Source organism: Lingula anatina, chromosome 2 (genome assembly GCF_051362555.1).
Source record: "Lingula anatina isolate TDL-2025a chromosome 2, LinAna3.0, whole genome shotgun sequence".
In the NCBI taxonomy this organism is placed as follows: Eukaryota; Metazoa; Brachiopoda; class Lingulata; order Lingulida; family Lingulidae; genus Lingula; species Lingula anatina.
The window spans coordinates 31295304-31323035 of NC_141768.1; the positions used below are offsets into that span (position 1 = coordinate 31295304).

A 27732-nucleotide genomic window follows, 5' to 3' on the forward strand; every position below is an offset into this window, starting at 1 on the left:
TGTAATTTATATATTATTATTATACTGCCATACAATGTACACATTCTAGGTAAACCAATAATCCATATTTCAAACAACATTACGTCGTCAGCTTCACAAAAAATAAAGGAAATTTATGTTCTTAATTATTAACATCAACACAGATTTAAAACAATGTAATTGATAGAAATTTAGACATTCTACAAAGTTTAATCAAATCAAACCAATTCAATGTGGTGTTCACAACTTAAGCCTCACAAAAACAATTTCATCAAATCATTATAATATTGCTCATAAGCAAACAGAATGGAAATTTTATCACTTGGTTGTCTCAGTTAGTGGGTCAATGTTTAAACAAACAATATAGCCCCACATATTTTGATATTTAATTTTGAAAGAAAAGGCTGAAAAACAAAAGCAAGTTTTACATCAGTATCTTGTGATAACACATGAATCATCCAATGGGACTATCATAAAAGTTGGAAAAAAAAGAATGAAAATATATTAATGCTTAATATCAGTGTTGCCTGATATAAAACTGATCTAACACCAGAAAGCTATGGAGCTTGATGTGCTACACTCTAATTATTTCTCTGATCCAAATTACTGCCAAGTTTTAAGACACTTGAGAAGAAAAACATCGTCTCAGGCCCTATTCCCGTACCTAGATCGATCTAGCAGGATCGACCCATCTCCAAAGGGTTTCTCACTAAAGTACATTCAGCTTAAGTGGCTCTGACATCTGGCACTCCTACTGTAGCTGTTAGAGGGTAATTAACTATCATCTAGCAGATTCAGTAGGTGTGACAGACATCTAAGCTGCTTAATCTGAATGTAATTTAATGAGAACCCAGAGAATACAGAGATGGGTCGATCCTGCCAGATGGATCTTGGTACGGAAACAGGTCTAAGTAAATCAACTGGTCAAGATTTGTATATGATGAACTGAACCAGATTTGTCCTTGCTGTCACACTGATAAGAATGTGGGCCCCCAGGCTGCTTTTCTGTTGATGAATCTGGAATAATTTCACAATATTCTTTCAGAAGATATCCATTGCTTTAATTGATCAATATGTCTTTAAATAAATATATTATTACACTGTAAAAAAATATATTAAATACCCAACTGCAGGAATCATTTTAGTAAGCAAAATGTGATGCTTTTTATCTTTATATTGTTTACTATGCAGATGATGGAACTGTTGCTGTTATAGGTCTTTAATTGTTTTAATAAAAATTAATAAAACCACAGGGAGCAGTTTTACCTCAGCTGTCAGCTGTGGTACCATATGGTCTGGAGTTTGTCTGTTACCCTGATCTCCATGACAACAGGTGCTGATGATCAACGATGGCGTCCAGAGTCTCAGTAACCACCCATAATTTCTGCTCCTTGCTCACTTCTTCCACAAGAAATGTGCCAAAATTCTGAAGTGAAAAATGAACTAAACAACAAATCTGACATCAATCGTAGGTTTGCAGGAACTCTTGCTGAGTGCAAACAGCTGAAGTGAATGACATGCCTCCTCTTGTTTTCAATATTCTTACATAATCAGCAGCTATTTTGTATTCTATTCAATGCCTGTGGAGGCGCTTCAGTCAATTAAGCTGATTGCACTTTGCGAGAGTCTAGGCACAGAGTTGGTTCACTCTAAGTAGACCTATGGTGTCTGTAGGAGCCCAAAGAGATCAGAATATATACACAAATACACACATCAAACAAATATCTTCTGTGCTATATGAAACCAATTCAATGGCATCTATAGGCAAGAGAGGTGACACAAGAATAGTAAAATTCTTTGAAAAAATCAGATATTTTCACTGTAACAGGTATGGTCTGTCCATAATAGAAGTGAATTGTTGTTTTTCATTGTTCCAAATCTTTTGGTTTAGTTTGGTTTTCTGCCTAGCCATCAATACTACTGTGTCTGTACTCTTTCAATATTTTAATCTATCAACTGAACACAACCATTCATTAACACTGGCATTATGAGTAAACCATCATCATATTTATATAAAACCCAAATAGGTTATATAATACTGATTCATATAATATTAATTCACGTTATAGAATAAAATGATATCTATTAGTACATCAACCTTTAGACATAGCAAATATTAAGACTTTTTTGAAATTTTTGAAAATACTGTTTATTTCAGAGCCTGAAATATTTTGTCTATTTTCCCTAAAGAAAATTGTACCTGTTAAAAAAATATTTTTCAGGGTGATGTGACTTTCATTTCTACAATGGGAACTCCTGGCATGTTTATCTTGGAGATGGTCAGCGCTACACTATATTAGTTTTGGCTCATATAATAATCAAACGTAAAGTGCACATGATGTAATCAGAAACTCTGCAAAAACTCATCCCATTGAGTTCCTGTTTACTCTGTGCCTCAGCAACCAGGAGATTGCACTCTTTCATCCAAAAGAAGGCTATAGATGAACATTATCAGTATCAGAGGTTTTTTTAGGTAATTTTCTTGATATTGACTAAGACCCCATTCCCAGAGATTAGATCCATCCAAACTAGATCAACCTAACTCCCTGGGGGTTCATGCTACATTGCTGTCAGTCGAGCGGGCACCATAGTTAATTACCCCCTTACAGTTTGTAGTAGGCGGGACAGACATTTAAGCCGGATTATCTGACAGTAATCTAGTGAGACTCCCCACGGGGATAGATCGATCTAAAATCTCTGGGAATACACTCTTATACAGTACAAATGGCAATGACGCTAGACAGCTGTTAATAGTAAATGTAAATCGGCAGTGTGTGCATGTATACATAAAAAAATCATAAAATTCTTGAAAGAAAAATCAGAACCAAATCAGTAAAATGTACGTGACTGATTTATGGCTTCAGTCAGTTTGAGATACATGTATGTTTACAGTTATCCAAACTCAACTTTGATTTAAAAAAAAAAAGTGTCCTACCCTACCCTTTAAAAAAAAGACATGCATGTAATTTTTATACCCCCCCAAAAAAGTTGTTAAGTATTATAATATTATAATATAATAATGAACAACTGAGGATTAGTTATGCCTGACCACATATAATGTTTTATCTTTTATGTACTCTGTGTGAGGTAAAACGTTGTGAACTTTTTGTTGTGATTTTTAGGAGTGAAAATTCAGAACGTCTCTCTGGTGGCTGGTTTGAAACTTTGTGAGGTCTGTCTCAATAGTTTTCCGAAAAGATGCCTTAATAACTTATAAACAACAGATTGAGTGAATGCAACGTACCAAAAAACTTTCAAAAACACCACCATCTGCACTGAAGAAAAAAAACTGTGGTAGAAAATTTACTAAGTTCTGTTGAAAAGTTGAAAAGGTTAAAGTTAAGCAAAAATACTGTTGAAAACGCATCTTCCACCAAAGAATCTAAAGCTTGTAGATGTTTGATGTCAGTCATCAATGAACCTGAAGATAAAACTTTACCTTCTACATGCTTATATATATATATATATATATATATATATATATATATATATATATATATATATAATTACCAGACCATGGTTACACTAGATCCCAAGGAGGGGTTGAAAGTGCATGTAATTATGGTGATTTTAAAGTTCAACCGGATCACGACTACAGTTCGACCACTGAGGAATCAGAGACGAAAAACAGTGATGAGCTTTTGAGATCCATATCTGCTTTTCATTCTTATGCATTATCTGATGAACTACTGAAGCTGGACACACAATTGAAAAAACTGTGTCACACTGGGGCTAGTGTATCATGGCAACGAAACCCAGAAGTTTTGATGAATGATAATCATAATGAGTTGGAGTGTAACTGTCCTTTTCTGTTGCATGTGTTGGCTACCTGTCTGTCTTAAAAAAAGTGAATTTAAAATTATTTTTACATCAATCTGACTTGAAAAAAATGCATTTAATTAAAGGGATAATAAATCTTCGTTTTGGCCAAAAAATGAATTTTCCTGGAGTACACAACAATTTTCCCATACTTACCAATGGTTAATGAATCCATTTTTACATTCAAAGTTAGTCCTTGTTTTTTTATCTAAAAAGTTTGGTTTTTTGTTCAAATCTCTTAAGAGATTATAACAGAGTATAGCTGTCAATGGAAGTCACATGGTCTGAAGACCAACTCAGATATCAGAATAATAGCTATAACTGCCGTTTTTGTGGTAAAACAATATATTATATTTCTGTGAGTTATTCACAATGTTTATATTGTGAAATATAAATCTCATACGAAGAGTTATTATCCCTTTAATATCTATGTAAATTAGATGCCTTTTATTTTTTCTAACAAAGTCTTGCACCCAATTTTTTAGACTACATATTGTCGGGTACCGCCCGATCAGTTATGAACTTTATGTAATACCAGCCTATGCCGGTTGATCACGATAGCAGTTCAATACGTCCACGGTTCGATGTCTAATCATACGCATGTAAACACGCAAAGAGAACGAACTCAAGTCCCATGTAAGTTTTCTGTAACTATAACGAATATTTACTTCAGATATAGAGCATGTACTACAATCGTCGTGTCTCAAATGATTTCTAGCAAAAGCCCCTCTCACAGTAAGCAACCTAGCTTTTATAGAGGTTATACAGTCACCTGGTTAAATTACATTAAAGGCCACACCATGACCTGCTGGACAACAGTTAATTAAATTAGGGGTCACTCAACCACCTCCACATCCTCCTAGGAAGTGCCCAGTTCAGCTGGCTTCAAAAACACAAAGGCAATGAAATTCAGAAATAAGATCATACCTGTACGGATATGGAAGTTTTCATAAATGTATTACAAACGTTAAGGTGTCCCTGACACATTCCTCCTTTTCCCACATAAAAAAAAAAAAAATGTTAACATATTTTTTTTTTCTTTATAGATATAAACACACCTATTTGTAAATGTGAATTAACGCTCTGGGTTAAAAAAAACTTTCCCCGTTTAAAGAAAAAAAAAAAAAAAAAAAAAAACTCACTATATGTTTGTAACCATATGAGGAGAAAAATCGAGGAAAGAAAAACCGTGAGCTAAAACGTATAAAGATGTTTAAAAAAAATTATTAAAATAGCACTGTAGCACAAGCAGATGTTCATATATACAATTGTTTATATAAGACACAGCTCATTTATATATAATTCTATTCTGCTGTCACTGAGTAATTGTTAAATTTATTAACAACTGTCCTTTGTCTGATTTGTTGAAGATTCACTTCTCTTAAACATGTTCTCCGAGAAAGTCCATGTTGTTCTGCTCAATTCCGCGAGTCCACATTAAATGATGCATAGAGCAATCTTCCATCTCTGTGATGCTGGCAGTAACCCTGCTTGGGAAGCAACGAGCGAGTACGTCTTGCTCAAGGACGAGCCCGGGTAAGCAAGATTCGTGGTAACCCATTCCTCCACTACAGACCTCAATCACTAACGTGACCTCAGGACTGCTCTTGCCCGGTTGTTTATACTCGTGTCCACGAGTTAACTGCATTAAGTGTCCTAAAACATCATCGACGGGTTCCTTCTCAGATCAGTGCGTGTCCATGTCTGGTCATTTCACACCCTGGGAATCTTTCTGGAGATGCTGGGTACACCACATTACTTCTGCCTTTGAAACTCTCAACCATGTCAGATAATGTCTGAAAAACACAAGAAGAAAAATCGCCTCCCGGTCGGGCAGCATGGTTACAATATGCAAATGAAACGTTACAAATATTATGTATATATATAAAAAAATCTTCCATACAGCTTCTGAAAAGAAAAATTTGCTTGATTAGTGTTTTAAGTAATTCATTCCCTCCTAAATCTCTGAAAGTCAAAATGTCATTAATACAAAACAGTCATTCCCAACATTATAGTATTTGAGTCACTGATCCTTAACATAATCCTGGACGCAGGCCTATATCCAAAAAAAAAAAATACCGTTTTATTTTATTTTATTTTATTCATTTGATTAAGGTTTTTATTTATTTATTTAGTTAGTTAGTTATCGCGATAGCTTAGAGCCGATCATGCGAAATCGAACAATCCTCAATATCCCTAGATGACCGCACGTTATGACCAGGAATAGCCACATCCAACCTAACCTAAGGACCAGGCATGACCTCTCGGGGATTCTCCAACTCGCAAAACGGTTAACATCCTACCTAATGTTTGTGTGTGTGTTATTTTGCTATAGCTTTTAAGAAAATGTTGTTTTAAACCCTATTTATGCCTTTTATTTGTTATTACTTCGCGGTTTAAATCGCGGTTTACTCGATGTTACGCGTTGTCCCCTGGGCCTTTGTCACTTTTAACTGCTGTCTCTGGGTGATTACACTCTGTCAGACAGCCTGCTCCATTCTCCTGTGATTCCTAGAATAAAAAGGAAACTCACATATTATTTGAAATGCGCGCGACTTACATTCCCTTATAAACCACTTAATTAGAGATCTCCATTTGTTCTCGCTCGACTACGCCCTCGCAGTCAGCTTCCTCCATTTGTTCCTGCTCGACCACGCCCTCGTAGTCGGCTGCTCTTAACCTCTTGTGACTAACCTGATTCTCGTCTTCCCCGATACATCTCTTCCTGAACCTAGTGTTGTAGGAATGAGTGGGGATACTGAATTGTGGCGCTGCACCGTGCCTACGCCTTGCGGGTACAGTTTGTCGGTTACTGACTGAGTTAGACTCACCTGTCATACTCACCGACACCTCCCTATCTGCGTGGCTGGATACCCTTCTACGTTTGTTTGAATCTGGCACTTCGTGTTGTGGAGTGGGTTCTTCCCTTGTGGCATTTGAGTTGACTGGTGGTCCACCAAGTTGCAACTGCGGTCCCCCTGGATTTGCCCTCCTCCTGAATACACGGCGTGCACGTGGCCTGACTTCATCCCATGGTAATCCTCTGTCTACCAATCTGAGTTTGTTCCTGTTAACAACCCGTGACTTGCCTGTTTGCTGGTGGGTGACCCAGAAAACATTTCCTCTGTGTCGTGTGACTGTCCAGACTGGGTCCCACTTGGATCCGAAAGTTACGTTGTCAGGAGCGTAAACTATAACAGTGTCTCCTACCTCTATCTTGTTGGCGTTTGCTTTCGCGTCAAATCTCCGTTTGTTTTCTAATCTTGAAGACTGAAGATTATCTCTTGCGGCTGTCAAAGCGTCTGCCAGATCTCCCAATCTCCCATTTAGTGCATGATAATTGTTTGATGGGTTTAACATCGATGACAGTGGCAAACGCGGCCGACGTCCATATGTCAGATAGAAAGGTGTGAAGCCCGTAACCGATGAAACGCTATTTCGGTATGCGAACAAGGCATTAGCCGTTTGTTCTTCCCACTTGCGTGTATCGTTATTGACGAGCCGCGATATCAATTGTTTAAAAGTTTGATTGAATTTTTCTATTTTGCCAGAGCATTTTGGATTGTACGCCGTCGTTCTTCTGTGATCGATGCCTAAATTCGCCAAGTAGGTCTGGAATTCCATAGCGCTGAATTCGCTTCCCCTATCCGAGATCACGATTTCTGGAATTCCATGTCGCGGGAAAAATTCGGTGGCTAGCGCAGTTTCTACTGACTTGGATGTTTTATCTGGAATTGGAAAACATTCCGCCCAGCCACTCAGGTAACAAATCACATTTAGGCAGTAGCGATTTCCTTTTTCTGATTCCTGAAAAGGTCCTACTAAGTCCATCCCTATCATTTGAAAAGGGTACGCCGCTTCCGGTAGCTGTCCTAATGTGGTTCGCTGGGGAACACTTCTATGAGCAAGGCAGGTTGTACACCTCCGTATCCAATTGGTTATGTGTTTGCGCATTCCTTTCCAAACGTAACACTCCCTGACGCGACAAAGGGTCTTAAAAGCTGACATGTGTCCCACATCTTTGTGGCATCGTCCTATAATTTGATTTCTATATGCATGAGGTAACACCAATCGCGGATATTCAGGTTCTGATTGAGTAGGAGGTCTAACTGAATATAAAACACCTTGATAAATTTCATAGTCTGAGTCCTCATTTTCAAGAGCTTCCTTTATCTCCTTTGGGAATTCGGCACCCTGATATCGGATGATATCCTCCACATTTAGTCCATCGGCTTCGAGGGGAATATTGTGCAAAGCCATACTGTCCGGGAACGATCTGGGGTCAAACCAGTTTTCTTCAATGTCAATAATAGCCATTTCTTCGCGTTCTGCCGGTAGTCGACTGAGGAAATCCGCGCATACGTTTTTCGTGCCTTTTATGTATTCAATCTTTGCATTATACTCTGCGAGTATCGCTGCCCATCTTTGTAAACGCGCATTTTGTATTTTGGACGAAAACAGTGCCTTCAGGGGTTTGTGATCGGTGTAAATTGTCACGTCCGATCCCCACAGATAGGGTCGCAATTTGTTCACGTTGTACATTACAGCATACGCTTCCTTCTCTATCGTAGAGTATCTTTGCTGGCTCGGAGATAGTTTGTGACTTACATATTGTACGACTCTATCTTGTCCCTTCTCATTTGTTTGGACCAGCACGCCCCCTATCGCGGAATTGCTCGCATCTGTATACAGTTTATACGGTTCGTTTATTCTGGGATGGGCCATAACTCTATTGGACATCAACAGTTCTTTCAGTTTCTCAAAACTTCGTTGGTGTTCTTCCGTCCATTCAAACGGCACATTTTTGTTTGTCAACTTATACAATGGGGCTGCGATCCCTGCGAAGTCTGGGACAGTCCTCGCGTAATAGTTGCACATTCCTAAAAATGATCTCACATCTTTAACTCGCGTAGGCGTTGCCATTTCTTTGATGGGTCGCAACTTCTCCGGGTTGCTACGTATGCCGTCCTTGTTGATGATATATCCCAGCAGGTGCACTTCACTTTTTGCAAACTCGCATTTCTTGGGGTTAATTTTGAGGTTGGCCTTTCTGAAGCGGTCAAACACTTGTTGTAAGTGCACGACGTGATCTTCCATGTTTTGCGAGAAAATCACGCAGTCGTCGATGTAGCAATATACTGATTTGCCGATGAGTCCGTTCAATACGTGATCGATCAGTTTCTGATAGTGATTAGGTCCATTAGAAAGGCCGAAAGGCATAGTCTTGTACTCAAACAGACCGCGGTGGCAGATGAATGCAGTCTTATGCATGTCTGCTTCGTCGAGTGCACATTGATTGAACCCCTGTTTTAAATCAATTACGCTGTAAACTGTGGCTCCACCGATGTTATCAAAAATATCGTTGATTAAAGGTAAAGGATACCTATCAATCTTCGTAATTTCATTCAGTTTACGGTAATCTACGCAAAACCTCATAGATCCATCTGATTTAGGTGTTAAAAGGACAGGTGAAGACCACTGACTTTGGCTTGGTCTGATGACGTCGTTGTCCAATAAGTTCTGAATTTCCTTCTCAATCCATTCTCTCTTGGCTAGCGGCGCACGATAAGCTCTCTGTTGGACCGGCCTGTTATCTCCCGTATCAATGATCATGGGCATCATATCGCATTTCCCTAGGGGGTGTTCAGTCGTGCTGAAGACGTCATGATATTCCTGTAGCAGTGTGTCAATTTTGTCGTGTCCCGATGATTGTGGTAGTTGAGTGATTTCCGAAACTGGGCCTGGTAGTCCGTAGTCCGTCAATGGCCATTCTTTATCAAAGAGAGTCATAGATTTTCTTACGCAGTCAATCTTCGCTTTGCCCTGCTTCAAAATGTCTATGCCTATGATCATTTCATGATCTATGTTCGCTACCACAATGACTTCAAAAATTCCAATGTTGTCTATTTTGATCTGTGCCCGGCCTTTCACGTCCAACTTCTCGCCTGACACACTGAAGATGTCCCTAGTTTTCTCTACCAAGACTGGCCTCCCCGTTGATTTGCAAATTTTCAAAAATACATCTAACCGCAGGCAACTGCAACTCGCCCCACTATCAATTAAACTGGCGATTTTCACACCACTAACTGATAATGACGCGCCTAATCGTTGATTCCTTTCCTTAGTTGCAGTCCCTGCGGAAGCTAGTTTAAATGCTGATTGTTTCTTCTATGCGTTTGCTGCAGTCGGCACTCGGCGCGCCTGTGTCCCGGTTTATTGCAGTAAAAACAGATGACGGTCCCGTCTTCTAGCCATCCTGACTGATTCCGCGTAAATGGTCTCCCTTGTGCTTGGCGTGAATTGTTTTGGTTTTGTCGTGGGAGATTATCTCTTCGTGGTTCCCTCTGCTGTTGCGTGCGTCTGCGCGGTTGGGGATCAGGTGTGTTATAAACCCGCGTTTCGATTTTCGCGATGCGCGTCTGTATTCTTTCCTGTTCTTTTAGCGCTTTCTGAATAGTCGCTGACGTTTCCTGTAATTGGTGGATAAGTTTGCTCGCGTCTGTTTGTATAACGGAAATGTCCATAGGTTCTTCCACCCTATTTGCCGCTGTATTTTCAAACATTGCGTTCTGTGCGATGACGTTTGTCTGTGGGGGTGACGGGTTTGGGTCGCTTATCATTTGCTTGAATATTTCGCGTCCCGCATTTTCGTTTTCCGCCCACGCGATGGCTTGGTCCAGTGTAGTCGGCCGACCGCGAACTATGAGGTTCTCAGCTAAACTCCCCTAGTGTAAATTCTAATGGCAAATCGTTCTGTGTCAGCGACCCTAGGCGTCGGATACGCGCGCGCGGAAGCCTCTCTAAATCTCCTATTGAATGCTAATAAGGTCTCATATGGCGACTGCCGCATCATTTCGAGGTCCGATTTCAAACGTTCCGATTCATTTGCTGATAAGAAAGTCTTTTCTATGTGCTCCTTAATACAAATCCACGAAACCAAATTTCTGTCCTCATGTGCATTGAGAAAACGTTCTATTTCTCTCCTAAGCGATCCTCTTGAAGTTTTACAGACTAATTTTACTATGCCCCCCGTCAGAGTTCTCACTGTCGGTTCCATAACATCTAATTCAACCAAGTATTCTCGTACCTCTGATAAAACGGATCCATCGCACTTGTTGATGCTGTTCACCGCATCCTCCAGTATTTTAAGTTTCGCGTCTTGAATCTGTTTCCCCTGTAGATCTCGTGCTATGATGGTAACGGCGTTTACCAACGCGTCCATCGCCTCTCGCTCTCCTCCTTGTCCCGTTATTTGCGGTGTCACCGGAGCTTGAGCCATGGCGACTTTTCCGTTCTTCTCTCCACGCAGCGTATCCCTGGTGAGCTCGCCAATCTGTCGGGTACCGCCCGATCAGTTATGAACTTTATGTAATACCAGCCTATGCCGGTTGATCACGATAGCAGTTCAATACGTCCACGGTTCGATGTCTAATCATACGCATGTAAACACGCAAAGAGAACGAACTCAAGTCCCATGTAAGTTTTCTGTAACTATAACGAATATTTACTTCAGATATAGAGCATGTACTACAATCGTCGTGTCTCAAATGATTTCTAGCAAAAGCCCCTCTCACAGTAAGCAACCTAGCTTTTATAGAGGTTATACAGTCACCTGGTTAAATTACATTAAAGGCCACACCATGACCTGCTGGACAACAGTTAATTAAATTAGGGGTCACTCAACCACCTCCACATCCTCCTAGGAAGTGCCCAGTTCAGCTGGCTTCAAAAACACAAAGGCAATGAAATTCAGAAATAAGATCATACCTGTACGGATATGGAAGTTTTCATAAATGTATTACAAACGTTAAGGTGTCCCTGACAATATGTACATTCACATTCTCTGTAAAAGCTGTTGTAGTAAATTTTAGATTGCTGTTATAAACACTATAAAAATTAGTCAAGGCAGGGCCACTAAGCAATTTGCCCACTTGCCAACCAACAACTTGTGTTTTGAAGCTTAGGGAAGGAATCGAACCTTCTACCTTGACAAATGTTTTAGTATATATGATTGAATCTAAATTTTGATTATTCAGTCAAATAAAAAATATTGTTTCTGGAAACATGCCAAAAATTTTTTGGTCATATATATATATATATATATATATATATATATATATATATATATATATATTTGAATAAACAAACAAAACGTGTACTATAAAACACTTGGATAGGCACTTTTTTTTACAGCATCTGACACATGCATTTTAATGGCTGTGCTATTAAAAAAATTACTAGTTTTAAAATACGACTTTGGAATAAAAAGAAGGGTCAATGGGTAAAATTAGAGTTGGTCAGACTACCGGAAATGCATATTTTTTGTAACTTTACTTATATTTTCTTACCATTCTGAAATGATGTGAACCTCATCTACAACAACGGTACAGACTCTTTCTTGGTATAATTTACTTTTGAGTCCTTCTTTCCACAAAAGTCTCAGGATGTGCATATATCAAACAAAATTTACCATTCTTTACATCTTGTAATAGGGCACATGAAATTAAGAGATTGTCAACTCTTTCGGAGTCACCACCTTTAAAACTGTAATTGGATTGCTTTTAGGTGAACTTCTAGTAAATATGAGAGGCTTACAAGTTTTTTTCTTCAATTCTTTTAATGTGCTTTACAACTATTCCTTAGTCAAGTTTATGATTATTGACCAATATTGCGACATAATTTTAAGGTAAAAATGAGGAAAATGTGTTTTAAATACCCAATGAAATATGAAGACAGCCAGATATACATTTCCAGCCTTGTACTAACATGAACCTATAATATATATATAGTACGTTAGTAGATACGTCCCTGTTAGTACAAGGCTTTTTTTAATCCTATATATACTGTATTTTCATGTTAACTATAAATAAATAAATATTTTAATCTATAAAAGTCTTCTTGCAAATTGTTTAGACGTTTTATAACTAAGAAATATATATATATAAATTTGAACTCTTGTTGATTTTTATTCAGAAGACCTCAAAACGCACATACCTTTGACACCCATTCCTTCAATATTCATAAAACAAGCAGGTATACCATGCTTCGATAAAGATTAGACTTGATCCTGCATAATCGAATTTAACGGCAAATCATTTGTTGCTGTCGTCCAAGTTTCCTCTGAAATAGGAAGGGAAGGAAATGGAAAATTATACTTTTACCAAAGCCCGTGGGTAAAACTGCCAAAGTATCATATCCGTCATACAAAGATTTCAATGTTTGGATCTGCTATGAGTACATTATTTAGAAAATTGCAAAGCTTCATAAAAATCAGGGGTAATGGAAAAGTCACTATTGGCAGCCATCTTCATGAGCGGAACACTTGAGTGAAAAGGCAGTTCCAACAGAAAAATGTATCGATATGATGCATATTCCTACACCTATCACGTCCGAGGTTTGTATAGAGCTTGCGGAGTCAGTCGAGGATTGCCAATAATACAACAGCAATTGTCCATGTCACAATGTTCAATGTCTTTCCATAATACAACAGCAATTGTTGATGTTACAATGTTCTATGTCTTCCCAAAATAAAAGAGCAATTGTTGATGTCACTATTTACAATGTCTTCACATAATATAACAACAATTGTTGACATCACAATGTTCAATGCCTTCCCATAATACAACAGCAATTGTTGACGTCACAATGTTCAATGTCTTCCCTTAATATGACCAATCGGCAATCCTCGGCCAATTCCGCAAGCTCCATACTAACCTCGGATGTGATAGGCAGAGAAATATGCACCAAATCCATGCATTTTGTTCGCCAGAAATGCCTTCTTACTCAATTCGGTTTTTCCGCTCATAAAGATGGCTGTTAATACCACTGCTTTTTATGATGATTTACAGTTTGCCAAACAATGCACTAAGATTGACTTTGATTTAAAGGATAAATAGATACAGGCGTTGAAATAATTAGGTTTAAATTAGCGCGAGGTTGAAAGTAGTTCCTTCCCAACAATCAACAATCAAATATGGCTGCCTCCGTATTACGTCCGAGGTTATTGTCGAGTGCGGAGACATCCAAGTAGTTCCGAGTGTAATATGACAGCAATTGCTGATGTCACAATGTGTTCCCATAATACAACAGCAATTGTTGATGTCCCAATGTTCAATGTCTTCCCACAATACAACAGCAATTGTTGATGTCCCAATGTTCAATGTTTTCCCATAATACAACAGCAATTGTTGTTGTCACAATCTTCAATGTTTTCCCATAATACAACAGCAATTGTTGATGTCACAATGTTCAATGTCTTCCCATCATACAACAGCAATTGTTGACGTCACAATGTTCAATGTCTTCCCATAATACAACAGCAATTGTTGATGTCACAATGTTCAATGTCTTCCCATAATACAACAGCAATTTTGTCACAATGTTCAATGTTTTCCCATAATACAACAGCAATTGTTGATGTCACAGTGTTCAATGTTTTCCCATAATACAAGGGCAATTGTTGATGTCACAATGTCCAATGTCTTCCCATAATACAAGAGCAATTGTTGACTTCACAATGTTCAATGTCTTTCCATAATACAACAGCAATTGTTGATGTCACAATGTTCAATGTCTTCCCATAATACAACAGCAATTGTTGACTTCACAATGTTCAATGTCTTCCCATAATATAACAGCAATTGTTGATGTCACAATGTTCAATGTCTTTCCGGCAATTGTTGTTGTTTAAATGCTCAATAAATTTTCATAATACAACAAGAGATACCAAATTGAATACAATATGCAGCAAAGTTTTATCTGGCATTATAAGGTGGTAAAGTGACCAAAATGATTTTCTTACCTGCCTTCCCTCATGACCTTGAACTATTCTACAGGTTATACAGTGGTTTGGGATGGTTTGGGCAGCCACATTTTGTAAAGCACATTAGATAACAGTAGTATGGGGTGACTGCATGAAGCTGCAATCTTCCTGGATAGCACATCTTACAGTGTATCATATCAGTTCTCTAAGTCCATCTTCTCCTTTTTTGACAATATACCATATCTATTTCCTAACACTAAAATTCAAAGAAATAAAATAATTAAAACTTATTTGTCATGAAAGAAAATAATTAAAACTAGAGAACAAAGCTGATAAATATACAAACACCAAAATTCTTTTCAACAATGCTAAAACAAGGCAGCAAAATTGTCAAATGTACAGACAACAAGAGATAACTATACTGAAATGAGTTTTCAACACTTTTTTACATAAAACAAAATAATTAATTAACAGTCATTTTTATATGATCATTAAGAAAATTGCTGAGATAGGAATAGTACAGAATGGTGCTCTGCAGACAATACTGAGACATTCTGAACTGGTTTTCACAATCTATGCTCTGCAATAACTCACTATCTACCCATTAAAATGCTACAAATTCTACATACAGTGGTTCATCTTACGGTAATGTGCCATGAATTTCGAACAGCTCTTAAATTTGTAACAATTTTAAAATCGGTCGTCTGGAGTTTTTTATGGACCATGAATTTCGACCAGAAAGCAAGTTTGTGCGATCTTGATTTTCGTGAATTACGTACACATTAAAATCAGCCATCGGGCTATTTTTGCGCTCATAAAGATCTAACAGTCAACAATGTTGCCCTAGCGTACCTTTACCTGAGTACTACGTGTGTAGCCCCAGGTGCAAGATAACGATCGGTACAGTTAGCTTAGGATGCTAAACAACATCGTCATCACCATTCATTAAGATAACAGGAGAATCAATTATGAGTTGCACTGTCACAGTCTATTCTTTACCCGAGTACTCGGTGTGAGATAGCAATCAGTAGTTTTGCTGAGGCGCACAATAGCATTGTCAACAGTAGGCACTTCTGTAACAGAACAAAAGAAGCAATTAAGAACTGCAAGATTACCACTATTGTTTTCTTGTCTCGCTGCGATCGTTCACGATCTCCCGCTTATGAAGTCCCTTGAACAAATATGAAAACTGCCTTCTCGTTTCGCTCAAATCGCTGTTGATCTCCTGGTGACGATCTTCCGCTAACAAAGTCCTTGGAACAAATATAAAAATTGCCTTCTCGTTGCTAGGATCGCTAACCATTTCCCACTGACTATATGAAAATTGCCTTCTAGCATGGACAAAATGTCCAAACTTATAGGCTTGCTCAGAATGTTGATGATCTCTTGCAAACAAATACAATAACGAAGTCCCTTGAACTAGTATGGAAATTGCCTTATCATCACACTCAGATCGCTCACAATCTCCCATTAACGATCTTCCAGTCCCTTGAATGAATATGAAAATGGCCTTTCTGTCTTGCTTGGATTGGTAACAAATATGAAAATTGCCTTTTGGGTTTCATCTAGATTACCTATCACTCACGTGTTTGTTTGAAGATGGTTTAAATGACAAAACGTACAGACTTTTCAAATGTGTACATTGGCGCATCTACAAGGTATGTGCCAGGAAATCAGTTGTGTTGTCGGACAGCTGCTGGTCAAGATTGGGTTGCCTGAGCAAAAAAAATAAAAGTGGTTGTAAAAGGCAACCACACAACCATGGATATCGAGCCCTGCACCTAGAGGTACCCCCCCCCCGACCAAGTATATTTGATTGTAGACAACAATCAGCAGTTATCTTGGTTGCAGTGCATGGTGGAGAGAGACTGTAATACACAGTTTGACTGCTGTGGTAAAGGCTACCTCTGCACTGTACATATCGATCTGCGGTCATAGTGGCCGCCCTGCACAGCAGAGAGAGGCCGTAATGCTGAGGCCAGCTTCTGCAGTGAAGGCAGAACCTGACCTCGAAGCTGACTTCGAAGACACCGACCGGCGCACAGTGAGGTGAGGACGCTAATCGCCAATAAAGGCTATCTGTACATGCGCCATAGACACCAATCGGTTGTTAATTGTTACGGCTTCAGCGCATGGAAAGGAGCAATGGTCATTCTAAGCCCGGCTTCCACAGTGAAAGTTATCTGGACAGGGTAAACACCAATCTCCGGCTGTCTCTTCCTCTGTCCACTCCTGTTCTGAGCACAAGGATCATTCTCAAAACGATACTATAGTTTCCGGCTGCCAGTTTCGCTTTTGAAAAAGGACACTACTGATAATGATGCTGATTTGCGTCCCTAGCCAACAGTACCACCTTCGGACATACAGAGTGATGGGGTGAAAGTATATATATCCCTTGGGTCGCAATTACCGACACTCACCCATCATTCATCATGGTAACTCTAAATAGATCATTGAGAGAAGGTAACATAAGGCCTAGTGACAAACAGACAACTTCTGGTCAAAATTGACAGAATTCCATGAAATTTTAACGTTTGGAGGTTCTGAGCACCTCCATTTCATGAATTACGACCAAAACGATCTTTTCCCAAATTTAATTATTTTCTACTGTACAAAATTCATGGCACATTACCTTAATTCCAGTTTATCCACAAACTGAACAACTACTATCCTAGTCAAAAGTAGTAGGAAGGTACTTCAGTGTTATACCGGTACATTATACAAAGTATCCAACTGTAACTTATCTGGATTGAAAGAAAACAGCAAAATAGTGTAATAACCAAAGATTTTTGAAATGAACCTATTATAAAGTCCAATTTGGACAAGCTTTGAAAAAATCATCCAGAAACTACCAGATCTGCCCCAATCTTCTGGGAGTGGCAAACACTGTTTTACACCACCACCAGACATTTGAACGGTTTAAATGATGGCATAATTTAGGCTACAGTTTTACCTAGCCTCTGTTGCTAAGATAATAAAATTAACTCTTACTCTGGTAAAATATATGGAATGTGAATTCTACAGATGCAGCAATCAACATATTGGCCATGAAATGTATCCAATAGTGGTAATGGTATTTATGTAGTTCCTTTAAAAGCAAACATAACACCCACTGTAACCATTTGCAATTTGTTGATTTGAATAAACATCTTTTATTAATTTTCTATCTTATTATGTGACATTTGTCATATCTGTAATACTACAAATCCTGAATTCAGCTTCTGAAGTTTACTTTTGACTTTAAAAAATCTAAACAAATACTGTTGATTTTGACCTAACCTCCATTACCAAATTGTTCATTTTTTATTTGCACATTGGATATTTGTGTGCTGATTGATCTATATTACAACAGATGGATAGCACTTTGTTCATAAACAACTAGTATGATATAAAAGCAAGACTGTTCCCAGTGATTTTTAAAATATTTAAATTGGAATACCTCAGGCTTTGTATTTATAGAAAACATGTGACTTAATTATTACCAAAGTGTTAGCCCCGCATTTTCTGTAATTGAAGAGAAATGTTAAATAGGTAACAATATTTTTAAATACATACAAAATCTTGGTAATTGAATCAAAAATGGAACCTATGACGTATGGAATGATTGAAATATAACCTAATTTAGATGTTACCTAACCTCCATAACGAAAAAATATTGTATTATGTTTACACGTGCATATTTCTTGAAATACAGTAACAGAGTGGGTTAAAATTCTTCTGCCACTCTCTGAATACCTCTTCATTAAAATAATGTAAAAAGTTTTCCAGTTTTGCAAAGTTCATATTTCTGCATTTCTCATTTTGGAATTGTACCCTTTCTTCTGGAATGACCAAGAAGCTATCAAATGTTAATTAGCATTGTTCACCACCTCCCCTTCTCTTTATATTATAACAGCAAACTTTTTATCCAATTACATCTAGCTCAGCATGCACTCCTTATTTAAATACTTTCATGATTTACTATTAATAGATGTGAGAGAAGTCTTTATTGTAACACAACAAAAAATAAAACTTGTTTTAAACTTATCAAGGAAATAGTCACAACCACTTCAAAAACTTATGCTTAACCTCAAAGCCACAAAATACCCAAAAGCTTGTTAGTCTGAATGAAGTAAAAACAATGATTAAAAAAAATGGGAAGGACCTAAGTGCAAGTGTAATCTCTGCAATGCCATGGATGTCTCAATGTAAACTTAATTATTACTCACTATAATAATGTATCATACTATGTCAGCTGCTTGGCCTTATTTTCCTGTTGTAATTTCAATCAACAGAAGTAGTTAGAAACAACAGTAGTAAATGCTGTATCATTATTTAATTTATTCTGTCCATGAATAGCTACTCAGCTACTTTCATTCTTTCCGACATGAAATAAACTGTATTGTATTGTATTGTATTGTATTGTATTGTATTGTATTGTATTGGGACGGGGCATGTCTTCAAACACCATTACAGTAATTAAAGCTTAACATTGTATTTAAAGCATAACTGGGGCAACAAACAAAATAAAACAAACATGTCAATTCTACATATCTTTTTTATAAGTTCCAAAATGAGTCACACTGTTTTCCTTTTATTGCATTTATGGTGGCAAGCTGTATTTTACTTGTACCATATTTTTCTGTAGGTTTGAGAATTATAAGTATCTGGTTTACTTTAAATGGCCACTACTGTGGCAGTGCCCAAAATAGGGTTTTGTTCAAGTCCGATGCAATACTATGTACATAATGTTTATAATCACCACCAGTTTTAATTATATACTGCAGATGACAGATATTTAGAAATGATACTAGCTAAAGTCTTCAGGCCCATTGAAGTTCATAGTCACACTATGAAAATACAATAATGAAAAAAATTGAATTTCCCATACACATACACACAAACACACACACTCCTTTAATTACAACAACAATACTAGAAAAGCACTCAGACAGCACAGACCTCTGCCAAGGCAGCAAAGTCTCCATCCAATGCAGTTTCACCCCTAAATTTTCAATATTTCTGATTATTGATTATTGATAGATTATTGATCCAGATCACCATCAAAAACTAATCATGTGTTCCTTGGCCCACTTCTGACAGTTCCTGAAAATTTCATCAAAATCGGTCCATAACTTTTTGAGTTATATTGATGACAGACAGACAGACAAACAGGGGTGAAAACATAACCTCCTTGGCAGAGGTAAAAAGTACCAGTATATATGCGATCAGGCTGGTTTTAAAACACCAGTTGTATATAAGTCATATTTGTCAGTCACGTAAGTTTGAAGACAGGCAAATTGTTTTCCATGAAATAGGGTATCTGCACATATATATATATATATATATATATATATATATATATATATATATATATATTGGTAAGAGTAATACATACTGAAAAAAAAAAACAGCACGAAGGGCCCCAAACCCCGCACACCAAGTGTGTGTGTGTGTGTGTGTGTGTGTGTGTGTGTGTGTGTGTTTTGGAGGGGGGAGGATGGACTTTGCATCTGCGGACCCCCCTTCAAATAATCTTGGATCCCCCCTGTATAACTAGAGGATCAGAGAGGCGATACCGCCTCCGAATATTGTACCACCAGCTGGAGCAAGCGCATATAGACCCCCACATATACAAAATAAGGAACACAGCCACCAGTCTTGTGCTTGACAAGCTGTAAAAATGCAATAAACAAGAATTTTCAAAATATGCAAAAAATATATATATTACTAAAAATGGTACAATCAAAGTTAAGTTCATCGTAAGGTAGGTCAAAGGTCAATTCCAAGGTCACAGTAAATTGCCAGTATATGACTTCCTATTCAACTTCAATAGTAACTATGGGCCTATCTCTGCCAGGTTTGGAGTTAAAAGAGAAAGAAATTAGCAGAGTTCAGTTCATGATAATAAGTAGGTCAAAGGTCAATTTCAAGGTCACATTTAGATTGCCAGTATATGACTTCATATTCACGTTCAATAGTAACTATGGACCTATCTCTGCCAGTTTTGGAGATAAAGGGGAAGCAAAATATGCAAAGTTCAGTTCATGGTGAAAAGTAGGTCAAAGGTCAATTTTAAGGTCACTTTTAGATTGCCAGTATATGACTTCCTATTCAACTTCAATAGAGACTATGGACCTATCTCTGCCAGTTTTGGAGATAAAAGGGAATCAAAATTTGCAAAGTTCAGTTAATGGTGAAAAGTAGGTCAAAGGTCAATTTTAAGGTCACATTTAGATTGCCAGTATATGTCTTCCTATTCAACTTCAATAGTCACTATGGACCTATCTCTGCCAGTTTTGGAGATATAAGGGACTAAATGTTATAATTTTGGAGTTACCATAATGTGCCATAAATTTCCAGAAAAAATTAATTAAAATAAAGAAAAGGTCATTTTGGTCAAAATTCTTGAGATGGGAGGTGCTCTGAAGTTCCAGATGTTCAAATTTGATGAAATAATGTCATTTTTGACCACAAGTTGTCTGCTTTGCCAAGCCATATGTTTTATTTTTCCGGAGTTCAAAATTTATTATCCATTACCGTACTGCACATTTTGCTTTCACCACCAATATGACTTTTTGATACAGCGTAACTTTGGAGATAAAAGGGAAGCAAAATTTGCAAAGTTCAGTTCTTGGTGAAAAGTAGATTGCCAGTATATGACTTCCTATTCAAGTTCAATGGAGACTATGGACCTATCTCTGCCAGTTTTGGAGATAAAAGGGAAGCAAAATTTGCAAAGTTCAGTTCATGGTGAAAAGTAGGTCAAAGGTTAATTTAAAGGTTGAAGTAAATTGCCTCTAATGACTTTCTATTCAAATTCAATAGTAAACTATGGGCGCATCTTTGCCAGTTTTGGAGATAAAAGGGAACAAAAATTTGCAAAGTTCAGTTCATGGTAAAAAGTAGGTCAAAGGTCAATTTTAAGGTCACAGTAAATTGCCAATATATGACTTCCTATTCAAGTTCAATAGTAACTATGGACCTATCTCTGTCAGTTTTGGAGTTAAATGGGAACGAAAATTTGCAAAGTTCAATTCATGGTGAAAAGTAGGTCAAAGGTCAATTTTAAGGTCACTGTTAAATTGCCAGTATGTGACTTCCTATTCAACTTTAATAGTAACTATGGACCTATCTCTGCCACTTTTGGAGATATAAGGAAACAAAAATTTGCAAAGTTCAGTTCATAGTTAAAAGTAGGTCAAAGGTCAATTTTAAGGTCACATTTAGATTGCCACTATATGACTTCCCATTCAAGTTCAATAATAACTATGGACCTATCTCTGCCAGTTTTGGAGATAAAAGGGAACTAAAATTTGCAAAGTTCAATTCATGGTGAAAAGTAGGTCAAATGTCAATTTCAAGGTCACAGTAAGATTGCCAGTATATGACTTTCTTTTCAAGTTCAATAGTATCTATGGACCTATCTCTGCCAGTTTTGCAGATAAAAGAGACTAAATGTTATAATTTTGGAGTTACCATAATGTGCCATAAATTTCCTACAGAAAAAAATTAATGAAAATAAAGAAAAGGTCATTTTGGTCAAAATTTTTGGAATGGGAGGTGCTCTGAAGTTCCAGGTGTTCAAATTTCATGAAATAATGTCATTTTTGACCACAAGTTGTCTGCTTTGCCAAGCCTTATGTATTATTTTTCCGGAGTTCAAAATTTATTATCCATTACCGTACTGCACATTTTGCTTTCACCACCAATATGTATTTTTTGATACAGCGTAACTTTAGAGATAAAAAAACCATTGTACCAGAGACACTTGATCCCTTTCAGTTTGCATATAGACGCAATAGAAGCGTAGATGACGCTCTTAGTATGTGCATACACAACATTTTAGAACACGCAGATAAGAAAAACACATACGCAAGGATCTTATTTATAGACTACAGCTCGGCTTTTAATACCATTATTCCACAAAAACTTTATGCTAAGCTTTTAAACGAACTGGAATTTCCTTCATTTTTATGCAGTTGGGTTTTAGATTTTTTATTAGACAGGAGACAAGCTGTGAAAGTGGGTACAAGTACTTCTGATATTGTGGTTTTAAATACAGGTGCGCCTCAGGGTTGTGTTCTGTCACCATGTCTGTACAGCTTGTTCACGTATGATTGTGTTTCATCTCATGAGAGTAATTGCATCGTGAAGTTTGCAGACGACACCACTTTAATTGGCTTAATAAGTGATAATGATGAGACCTGGTATAGAAACGATGTCAACTCAGTTGTACAATGGTGTAAAGACAACGATTTGTTACTGAATGTAGAGAAGACTAAGGAAATGATTGTTGACTTCAGAAAGAATAGAAATGTGAAAGAACCCATTCATATCAGTGGCACTGCAGTAAAGCAAGTAGCCAATTTTAGACTGCTGGGGGTAGAATTCAATAGCTCACTTACATGGAAGGACCACATAGACAAACAGTTAAAAAAAGCGAGGCAAAGGGTATATTTTTTTAAGAAAGTTGAAGGATTTTACTTCAAATGAAATGATTTTAGCAAACTTTTACAAATGCGTTATAGAAAGTATATTAACATTTGCAATCATAGTATGGTATGGGCGGGCCACTGTAGAAGAACGCAAGCGTCTAGATATGGTCACATCAACGTGCGGCAAAATCATCGGTCTGGAACTCCCCTCTCTAGGTGCCATCTATACTAATAGATCAGTAACAAAAACAGAGAAAATCATGTCTGACTATACCCACCCCGCACATGGGCTTTTTAAATTTTTACCGAGCAACTGCAGGCTTTTAACTTTTAAGGGATCTAAAAGGTTTTTAAAGAGTTTTTACCCATCTGCTGTGTCTTATTTTAACAACAAAAATGGAAATTTATAATTTATTTATTTATAATTTGTAACCCGAATAGCAGTCCAATTTCCGTTTTATATGAATTTTATATTTATATATTAATGGCTGAATAAACTCTTATCTTAAAAGGGAAGCAAAATTTGCAAAGTTCAGTTCATAGTGAAAAGTAGGTCAAAGGTCAATTTTAAGGTCACATTTAGATTGCCAGTATATGACTTCCTATTCAAGTTCAATAGTAACTATGGATCTATCTCTGCCAGTTTTGGAGATATAAGGGAAGCAAAATTTGCAAAGTTCAGTTCATGGTGAAAAGTAGGTCAAAGGTCAATTTCAAGGTCACAGTAAGATTGCCACTATATGACTTCCTATTCAAGTTCAATAGTCACTATGGACCTATCTCTGCCAGTTTTGGAGATATAAGGGACTAAATGTTATAATTTTGGAGTTACCATAATGTGCCATAAATTTCCTACAGAAAAGATTGATTAAAATAAAGAAAACATCATTTTGGTCAAACTTCTTAAAATCGGAGGTGCTCTTAAGTTCACTGAAGTTCAAATTTGATGAAATAATGTCATTTTTGACCACAAGTTGTCTGCTTTGCCAAGCCTTATGTATTATTTTTCCAGAGTTCAAAATTTATTATCCATTACTGTACTGCACATTTTGCTTTCACCACCAATATGTACTTTTTGATACAGCGTAACTTGAAAACCGTATGGAATACAAAAAAACGGAGACCACTTCCAGTGTTGGCCTTTACATGCTCTACAAAATGCAAAAAAGAATGGGTCTCTAGCATTAACGGTTCCCGCATTAGAGACAGTTTTCAGTTTCGGTACTTTATGGCCGCTACTCCTGTGAAAATGCACCAATTGACCCCAAATTCACGGAGATGAAAGATGACCCGAAGGGTAACACTTTCAAATAATATTATTGGTTAAGTCTGTGTAGTGTCTGAATAACAGGGCAAAAAAAATTTTTTTCATAAAAAATTTCATTTTTTTGAAAATTTTGGCCCGTTTGACCTTGAAATAAAGGTCAAAGGTCAAATCCAAGGGCATATTTGAAATCTACACATATGACTTTTGGAAAGCTGTCTGTAGAAATTTTTCCCATAACTCCTTCCGTAGGGTAGATAATTAGCATTTAATTTTGCCATTTTTAGACAAGGGTGCATTGCAATGAGTGCCACACCTAGACCCAAATACCGACAAAGCCCAAATTTTATGTGGAACGAGTTGAGATTATAGGTGACCTAAATCCAAGAGATGGGTACAGGGGCCCTTACTGTCTAGGAGGAGAAGCGGTAACGGTGACTTGCCGGCGGAGCCGCAGGAGCCGGCGGAGCCGGCAGAACATACAGGTCGGGACTAAAACCATGGGTACCGCCAGCGCCTACGCTGGTGGTACAATAATGCAACTGCAACTGTTGATGTCAGAATGTTCAATGTATTCCCATAATGCAACTGCAATTGTTGATGTCACAATGCTGAAGATGTATTCCCATAATGCAACTGCAATTGTTGTTGTCACAATGCTCAATGTATTCCCATAATGCAACTGCAACTGGTTGAATTGAACCGAGATTAAATTACTGTTGCCCTGCAGAGACGATGCGCGGGGAGGCTTGTAAGAGGTGGAGAGACCATTACAGGATTAAGCGGTCTTCCTTTCATGTAGGTCTGCCATATTTAGGTCATATGGCCTGGCTAGCACTTGGCTCTTCTCATTCTGAATGGTCCCTATGTATAATACAACAGCAAGTTATCAACAGTTGAAATCACAATTTCCACGGTCTTCCCATTACAAAACAGCAATAGTTGTTATTTATAAATGCTCATTCTTTTAACACAACAAGAGAAACCAATGTGAGGCAAAGTTCTATCTGGTGTTATACAGTGGTAAAGTGACCAAAATGATTAAATTTCTTCGATCCCTCATAACTTTGACTCATTGTATATATGTTGCATTGTATGTTATGTAATGTATATGACAAACATTAAAATAGGGTGTAACAGCAGAGGTTTAATTAGCAAGAACCAAGTTCAAAGAAGGGACATTGGATTTTTGTTTGAAAAATTATGACCCTGCTTAACTGAATGACAAGCATTGTGAAAACAAGGCAGCAAAACTGTTAAATATAATAATAATAATAATAATAATAATAATAATAAATTTATTTTGAGTCTAAAATCCATTATAACATGTTCAGAGGACTTCACATATACATAAAACAATTACTTAAGAAATCAATTATTAGGAATAGATAAAAGAAAAATTACAGAACTTAACGACAAAAAAAAAATAAATAAATAAATAAAAAAAATAAAAATAATAATAAGAGTATTCTAGATAAAACATACAGATTCTCACATAAAAGTATTTATAGTACATAACTAAAACATATTTGTTAAGAAAAAAATAATCAATTCTAGATAAAAAAAAAAAAAACAGCCTTATTTGCACACATAAAGGATTATAGGTAGAGCAGCCTTATTTCTTATAGTGCAAAAATGCAATTACTGTAAAATTTGTAAAATCAATTTAAAAGACGATTAATCAAAAAATTTCCTGAATAGGTATGTCTTCAATTCTTTTTTAAAATGTCTGGTAGACTCAATTGATTGGATTTCCAGTGGTAATAAATTCCATTCCTTTGGACCTGCTGATTTAAAAGAAATGTCACCATAAGTTTTTAGGTGGATTTTTACCAGCTTAAGTAACAATTTGTCTACAGACCGCAGGTTTCTTGCTGGAACATAGTGAGTGACTAATTCACTTAGGTAGATCGGTGCAACTTTGTAATAAGCATCATGAACAAAGACTAGAAATTTAAATAAAATCCTGGCTTGCAGAGGTACCTGTAGCCAATGTGACTTTTTTAAAACTGGGGTGATATGGTAACTCATGGATGTACGGGTTAACAATCTAGCTGAGATGTTCTAAATATGCTGTAGTCTTTTAATCTGGTTTTTTGGACAAGCATATAAAATAGAATTACAATAATCCAATCTAGATGTTACTAAACAATTTGCAACTGTAGCTGCAGCAGAGTCAGATAGGTGATTACGAATTACGCCTATGTTCCTAATGTTATATGCTGCTGACTTGCATATGCTAGCAATAAGCTTATTCATAGAAAGTGTTCTATCTAAAAAACACCAAGATTCTTAGCATGGGGCATTGGCTTTATGATACTGGATCCAATTTTGAGTTCAATTTTTTCTGATATTTTCTGATTATTTGGCTGGGTTACAACTAAACGTTCAGATTTTCCATCATTGATTTTCAACTTAGTTCTCATCAACCACCCTTGTAGATCATCAATACACCTAGACAGATTTTCAATTGATTCATTAGGATTTTCTACATTACAGCATGTAAAAATTTGTGTATCATCAGCATAGATGTGATTGCCAAATGCTAATCTGTGTACAGTCGTAAAGCAGATAATAATTATTATAATAGTCTACAAAACAGGTTTGTTGTCAGTTTTAATGCAATATTACTTTGTTTACCAGTAAAATCACAATCACTTTTCCATAATGTGTATTACTACATAAAGGGATAACAACTTTTTGACAGAAATCTGGTGACAGAAACCCCATGCCTGATCCCAGAAAGATATGGATATACATAAACATAGCATTGATACCAAATAGATCTATATATAATAATAATAATATCAAGTAACAGTGGCAGGTTTAGAGGGGGGGGGTCAGGGAGGTCGTGCCCCCCCCCCCCCCCCCCCCCCACCCCACTACGATTTCTGGTTCCCTCTTGAAATTAGAATTATGACTAGCTAAATCAATAATCATGAATCATAGTTCTAATCTGTATCAAATGGCAACGTTCGCTCTCTAAAATACAAATTTTTTTCGGGGCCCGATGCCCACGCCAAGGGAGGGGGAGGCTTTGCAACTGCGGTCCCCCTTCAACTAATCCTGAATCCCACTGTCAGTGACAGTAATACATACTGACCATTGCATTGAGTTCACTGCTGACCACATCCCGATTCAGTTTACCTGAGTGTCCCTAGGGCTGTCTTCCTGACGTGTTGACCACTGTCCACTACGAGTGACCAACTCATTGTTCTCAAGTAGAGACTTCGGTTGACGGGTAGAAAATGTGATGCCAGCACATACTGTAGCTCTACTTCTGCATTTACTCCCTCGAGCTGAGGGAAAGTATATAATGTTAGTCCACCAAACTCTCTCCGCTGAGAACTGACGTGGTTGGAAAATGTATGTGTGTGTGTGTGTGTGTGTGTGTGGGGGGGGGGGGGGGGGGGGGGGGGGGGGGAGGGGGGAGTTAACCCCCTCCTAACCCACCCCAGCTACTGTGTGCACGTATCCGGTATCGTTGTCGG

The 27732-nt window shown here is 37.4% G+C and overlaps 1 long non-coding RNA gene across 1 annotated transcript; it reads right to left on the reverse strand.

Moving 5' to 3' along the window:
* On the reverse strand, nucleotides 1–27638 carry LOC147763588 (uncharacterized). Its single transcript, XR_015332720.1, has 5 exons — nucleotides 27389–27638; nucleotides 14600–14816; nucleotides 12793–12918; nucleotides 1246–1405; nucleotides 1–996 (listed from the first exon to the last, which is right to left on the reverse strand). It is a non-coding gene; the product is annotated as an uncharacterized LOC147763588 (long non-coding RNA).
* Between the last annotated feature and the right edge of the window lie 94 nt (nucleotides 27639–27732).